This window comes from Berghia stephanieae, chromosome 11 (genome assembly GCF_034508935.2).
Source record: "Berghia stephanieae isolate SIO BIC M18660-M18661 chromosome 11, UCSD_Bste_1.3, whole genome shotgun sequence".
NCBI classification, from domain to species: Eukaryota; Metazoa; Mollusca; class Gastropoda; order Nudibranchia; family Aeolidiidae; genus Berghia; species Berghia stephanieae.
The window spans coordinates 14813806-14821305 of record NC_088370.1 but is presented as its reverse complement, the minus strand read 5'-3'; the positions used below and the strand labels follow the sequence as shown (position 1 = coordinate 14821305).

Genomic DNA, 7500 nt, shown 5'->3' with positions numbered 1-7500 from the left:
CTTAAACGCGTATAGATAGTATGCGCTTGGCTAAGAAGCTCATAACATTGCCATCCGGAAATATATCAGACCAACACACAAAACTGTGTGTATCCATGAACGTTTATAGTCGGGTTAATACAGTTCAGTGAGCATTACTCATAAACGCGGATGGCAAAAAAAGAATAACAAAGACCTGTGTGACGTCATCTTCGATCTATCTATAGATCTAGTTTCATTAATACAATTTAGCGAGACCTACTCATAAAAATGGATAGCTGAGTGACATCAATGTCGTTCTATCCATAAAGAATGGCTATGTGGTCTTGTGGTATGACACTCGCTTTCGGATCGGAAGGTCCTCGGTTCGAGCCCCGCTCGACGCATAGCTGAGTCCTTGGAAAAGGCTCTTTATTCACACTCTCTCATCATACTCAGGTGTAAAATGAGTACCGGGTCGTTAACAGCATTCTGCGAATGTAATATCGCCTAACAGGCGCCATAATGTATCGTCTTACATGTTAAATGTTGCGGTATGCCAGGAACCTCTTGTAAAGCGCTTTGAGCACGTTTCGTGGATATTGCGCTATATAAAAGCTCATTTTTTGAAAATAAAATACAGAATAAAAGCCTTGCGGCAAAGAAGATTCGAACCCCCAACCCAACTGTTTCCGCAAATCCACCGGATTCAGCAATCGACGCCATTAACTACTTTTAACAATATCGGCAACTAATTCTGAAATATATTCCAAAATAAATGAATATAAAGATAAAAAGATAAATGGACAAATAAATAAATAAATGAATAAATAAATAGAGAGATAAAAGGATGATTGGGTTGACTAATAAATAGATAAATAAAAAATAGAAATAAATAAGCAAATAAATGAAAAGTGAATAAACAGATAAGTACATAAATGAATATATATGGAGAGGGGAATTAGCTGGAATCACGTAGAATGCTTAACAGTTTATTGGAGTGAATTATTTATTTACAGAGAGAGAGAGAGAGAGAGAGAGAGAGAGAGAGAGAGAGAGAGAGAGAGAAGAGTAGAGTAGAGAGATATTGAGAGAGAGAGAGATAGAGAGAGAGAGAGAGTGAGAGAGAAGAGTAGAGTAGAGAGATATTGAGAGATAGAGAGAGAGAGAGAGAGAGAGAGAGAGTGAGAGAAGAGTAGAGTAGAGAGATATTGAGAGATAGAGAGAGAGAGAGAGAGAGAAGAGTAGAGTAGAGAGATATTGAGAGATAGAGATAGATAGATAGAGAGAGAGAGAGAGAGAGAGAGAGAGTGAGAGAGAAGAGTAGAGTAGAGAGATATTGAGAGATAGAGAGAGAGAGAGTGAGAGAGAAGAGTAGAGTAGAGAGATATTGAGAGATAGAGAGAGAGAGAGAGAGTGAGAGAGAAGAGTAGAGTAGAGAGATATTGAGAGATAGAGAGAGAGAGAGAGAGAGAGAGAGAGAGAGAAAAGTAGAAAGAGAGAGACTGAGAGAAGAGTAGTAAAAGGATAACAAACAAATAATAAAAGCAAACATCAAACAAAAGCACATGACATCACAACAAAAGAAAAATATTATCCTAGCAACGAAAAACGATACAAAATCCCTGCCCCCCCCCCCCCCCCCCTCCCCTTGCAGGCCCCAAAGAAAAACAAAAAAAAAAACACAAGAATCAGACACACACACACACACACACACACACACACACACACACACACATAAAAACAAAAATAAGTAAAAAATTATAACCAAAAAACAATCCACAAAACCAAACAAAACCTGATCGGAACATGATTCCAATCCTACATCCTTCACTACTGTGGCTTGGTGGTGGTAGCAGGAAGTGACGAAGCGCTAGGAACTAACAGAAATCAACTACCATGTCAAGCATTGAAAGCCACCTAACCGGAACAAGCAAAGCGTCCATTATTGATAGACTACACGTCAGTTTGACAAGTCCTCTCCACGTGACCGCGGTGACTGTCGCAACGAACGTAATATCTTAAAGAGTAGCTCATTAATTTATTAATTGATACAACGTTATACGCTATTTTTAAAAAAATAAAACGAAGAAGGAAGCAAATACTTGACTTAAATAATGAATTTGTGTTTTTTTTGTGTGTTTTTTTTTGTTTGTTTTTTTTTTTTGTTGTTGTTTTGTTATTGTGCTGCCGTGTTGTTGAATAACTCGCATCGTTAATGATGACGTCATTGCAGGCTTAGCCTTGAACTGAAAAACTGCTTTGCCCTGGCGTAGCCATCGTTATGTTATAGATAGTTCGAAGATGACGTCACTCAGGTCTTTGTTATTGTTTTTTGCCATCCGCGTTTATGAGTAATGCTCAGTGAACTATATTAACCAGACTATAAACTATCTATAGATAGTATGCGCTTGGCTAAGAAGCTCATAACATTTCCATCCGGAAGTATAACGGACCAACACACAAAACTGTGTGTATCCATAAACGTTTATTGTCAGGTTAATACAGTTCAGTGAGCATTACTCATAAACGCGGATGGCAAAAAAAAAAACAATAACAAAGACCCGATTGACGTCAACTTCATTCTAACCTAAGTCTGACACTGAAAAAAAAAGGACTGGCAGTTTGACGTCATTATTTGTTTTTGTTTTTTTGCACCGCCTAGTGAGTTGTCGTTAGTAGAGCTCATGGAAACAAGTTATTTCATTGGTTGAACTATTGAATACAAATCACGATTTGTTTTTGTTTTTTATGGCAAAAGACTGGCATTTTGACGTCATTTTTTGGTCAGTGTCAGGCCATAACTTTACGAAGGCCACGGCCCTGGTCATCAACTTCTTCAAATCATTGATTGACACTGACCGAAAACGTACATCAAAGGACAATCCCGCGACCACACAATATAAAAACAAATCGTTACTTGTATTCAGAAGTTCAACCACGGGGATTATTTGTTTCAGCAAGCACTACTAACGGCATCTTAGAAAAGGCTGAGTGTCAGGCTATAGATAGAATGAAGTTGACGTCACTCGGTTTTTTTTTTTTTTTTTTTTTTTTTTTTTTTTTTTTTTTTTTTTTTTTTTTTTGGCATCCATGTTTATGAGTAATTCTCACAAAACTGTATTGACAAGACAAAAGATAGTATGCGCTTGGCTAAGAAGCTCATAACATTGCCATCCGGAAGTATAACGGACCAACACACAAAACTGTGTGTATCCATGAACGTTTATAGTCAGGTTAATCCAGTTAAGTGAGCATTACTCATAAACGCGGATGGCAAAAAACAATAACAAAGGCCTGAGTGACGTCATCTTCGAACTATCTATTAACTAGACTATAGATAGTATGCGCTTAGCTAAGAAGATCATAACATCGCCATCCGGAAGTATAGATAGTATGCAGATGACGTCACTCAGGCCTTTGTTATTGTTTTTGCCATCCGCGTTTGTGAGTTGATCTCACTAAACTGTATTAACCAGACTATACAAGTTCATGGTTACACAGAGTTTGTGTGTTGGTTCGTTATACTTCCGGATGGCAATGTTGTGAACTCCTTGGCCAAGCGCATTCTATCTATAACGGACCAACACACAAAACTATGTGTATCCATGAACGTTTATAGTCTAGTTAATACAGTTCAGTGAACATTACTCATAAACGCGGATGGCAAAACACGATAACAAAGACCGGAGTTACGTCATCTTCGAACTATATATAGATGTTTAACGTTACACATAGTTTTGTGTGTTGGTCCGTTATACTTCCGGGTGGCAATGTTGTGAGTTTCTTAGCAAAGCGAATACAATCTATTGATAGTATGCATTTAGTTTAAAATACGTTCATCCACCAGCACTAAATAACGCACAACAAGCAAAATTATGTGTAACCTTAAACGCTTGTGGTAGTCTTATTGACGTAATGGGCATGATTTATAGATAGTATGCGCTTGGCTAAGAAGCTCACAACATTGCCATCCGGAAGTATAACGGACCAACACACAAAACGGTGTGTTACCATGATCGTTTATAGTCAGATTTATACACTTCAGTGAGCATTACTCATAAACGCGGATGGCAAAAAACAATAACAATGACCTGAGTGACTATCTATAGATAGTTCGAAGATGAGTCACACAGGTCTTTGTTATTGCTTTTTGCCATCCGCGTTTATGAGTAATGCTCACTGAACTGTACTAACCTGACTATAAACGTTGATGGTTACACACAATTTTGTGTGTTGGTCCGTTATACTTCCGGATGGCAATGTTATGAGCTTCTTAGCCAAGCGCATACTATCAATATTACATTTCTATGTGCTCGAGGTCATTGGTCACAATGCAAAATGTGCTCAAAGTGACACACTTAGTGAAAAGTGTTCACAGCTTTTTAAATATCTAACATCACGATTGGTCATTTTATTCAGCTTGACACATGGGTATGTTTATAACGTTCATAAACAAAACAGCGTATTTAAATTTGTTAAGATATATCCAAACGTTGGACGTCAACAAATCATGTGATTGATAACCTGGTTGGACGAAAACATAAATATAGATAGTTCGAAGATGACGTACTCATGTCTTTGTTATTGTAATTTGCCATCCGCGTTTATGATGTTACTGAACTGTATTAACCTGACTATAAACGTTCATGGATACACACAGTTTTGTGTGTTGATCCGTTATACTTCTGGATGGCAATGTTATGAGCTTCTTAGCCAAGCGCATACTATCTATAGATAGAATGCGCTTGGCCAAGGAGTTCACAACATTGCCATCCGGAAGTATAACGGACCAACACACAAACTCTGTGTAACCATGAACTTTTATAGTCTGGTTAATACAGTTTAGTGAGAACAACTCACAAACGCGGATGGCAAAAACAATAACAAAGGCCTGAGTGACGTCATCTGCATACTATCTATAGATCGCTCCCATTTAGTGAGAATCGACATCGCTGACTAAAAACAATAACAAAGAGATGAGAGACGTCAATATCTGTTCCTTCTGTAAGTTCACGAATGTTACGGCCCAGTTCAGATGGCCAAGCAGTACAGTGTCACATGTCCTTTTATGACGTTAATGGACATTCAGCCGTGCTCTGAAAAACGCGTCACTGTAGTTTTGTACGTGCTACTTGTCCATCCTTGAAATATTGTTTTTGTGTTTTAGTTTAAGGGTTTTACGGTACTTGCAACACATTAAGGTCATATCAGCGCCAGTAAATAGGAAGAAAATGGGAGAGTAAAAAGTTCTTGAATTAAAATTAAAGCACCCAATAAAAGGTAAAACAAATAGGAATTTGTTCAAATAGGAAAGAGATGTTAGATCCCAAGAGCACACTCGCAAAGTACTTAGTTAAAGATCACCTTAAAGTCTCTTTCTTACGGGTCCCATTTAGAGGAATACACTCAAATGTTTACAAATCATATATAATATTTAAACAAAACAATACAGTGCATAACAGAAAGATGATTTACAGGGGAAAAATACGATCTCCCAAAACTAACCATACATATTGACTGTTTCACTCTCAGCTAGGGTATCCGGCCAGGGCCTGGACCAAACCAAATAAACTCACTCCAAGACAAAAACAGAAATCATGTTGGAAAACATATATAGTGGGATAGAAGACACAGTAAGTGCCTCCCTGCCGATTATGGGAGGTCGATAACCCCACACAGGTCCTTCAAATATCGAGCGATTGCAATACTCTTCAACAGTCGTATGGTCACTTCCTTCCTAATGACGCATGGTAACTTAGTAACACTGGCTCTAAACTATCGGAACAATGGCGGACGCCCGTATGAAATATTTCTCCGGCAAGCATAAAAGCGTATCCAGAGGAAAAAACACATACATTTGATCATGTTTTGATTTTTACACATTCTGATCACAAGACATATGAAAAGTTCTAGCCAGCACGAATAATAAAAAGAAATGATTTTCTTTGTTTAGAACCAAGATGGCCGCCGTTGCCAGGCGGCGTGACATCAGACTACTGAATCCAATTACCCTCATTTTGGTTTGAAAAAAACAAACACTCTGACACTTGTTGAAATGATAAATTGTCTCAAAATGAATCATGTCGCGGTGAAACCGTTTCTTTAAAAATTGTCAAAATAACACAAATTTTTAAAAAATCTAATGACTCCTTAGATTTCCTAATTGGATTCAGTAGTCTGATGTCACGCCGCCTGGCAACGGCGGCCATCTTGGTTCTAAACAAAGAAAATCATTACTTTTTATGCTTCATGCTGGCTAGAACTTTTCATTCCCTTTTCATATACCTTGTGATCTGAATGTGTATAAGTCAAAACATGATCAAATTTATGTGGTTTTTTTTCCTCTGGAAACGCCTTTATGCTCGCCGGAGAAATATTTAATACGGGCGTCCGCCATTGTGCCGATAGTTTAGAGCCAGTGTTACTAAGTTACCACGCGTCATTAGGAAGGAAGTGACGTTACGACTGTTGAAGACTATTCTGATTTGATCTATAGATAGTATGCGCTTGGCGAAGAAGCCAGCTCACAACATTGCAATCCAAAAGTATAACGGACAAACACACAAAACTATATGTAACCATGAACTTTTACAGTTAAGTGAGAATGTACTTATAAAGTAGATGGTAAAGAACAATAACAAAGACATGAGTGACGTCAACTTCATTCTATCTATAATGACATAAATTTATATCTTATCCCCATTGTTCTCTCGTCTCTCGCCCCCCCCCCCCCAACCCCCCGCCCCTCCCCTTGACCAAAATATGACGTGCATATTTAATACATCCATCGATTAAAATGACCCTTAACTTATTCTATTAAATACAAAAATACGAAAATAAAAACTCAAACAAAAAGCAAAAAAAAATCCCAAAAACAAAATCAAATAAAAACAAACAAACAAACAAACAGAAACAAAAAAAAACATAAATAAAACAAAAACAAACAACAACAAAAAATGCAGCAAGATGATAGATAACCAACAACAACAACAACAACAACAACAAAAAAGAAAGAAAAAAAAAAGAAAGAAACTTTTTAGAAGGATATTAGTAAAAAAAATGTTTGAGCTCTTATATAGAGCAATATCCACTAAATGTGCTCAACGCGCTTTACAAGGGGTCCCTGGTCAACATATAACATGTAGGACGAGACATGACGCCTGTTATGCGATATTACAATTTGTCGGACAAAGACAACGCTGTTAACGGCCAGGTACTCATTTTACACCTGAGTACGGTGAGAGAATGTGAGTAAAGAGCCTTTTCCAAGGACTCAACTATGCGCCGAGCGCGAGGCTCGAACCCAGGACCTTCCGATCCGAAAGCGAGTGTCATACCACTAGACCACATAGCCGCAAAATGCTATATTATTAGTATGAGTTTGTTATGCGAATCGAATCCTACTTCATTCCGTCAGGTCTAGACTCATGACCAAAAACAGAATCACTTAATTGATCGCCGATATAAAAGGTGGAAATGATGAATAATAATAAAATAAATAATAATAATAATAATAATAATAATAATAATAATAATATA

General features: G+C 37.5%; 1 protein-coding gene across 1 annotated transcript in view; it reads right to left on the bottom strand.

Moving 5' to 3' along the window:
- LOC144956340 (uncharacterized) overlaps nt 1-7500 on the bottom strand; it is a 45826-nt gene that overhangs the window by 9434 nt on the left and 28892 nt on the right. The gene's annotated exons all lie outside the window — the stretch shown is intronic.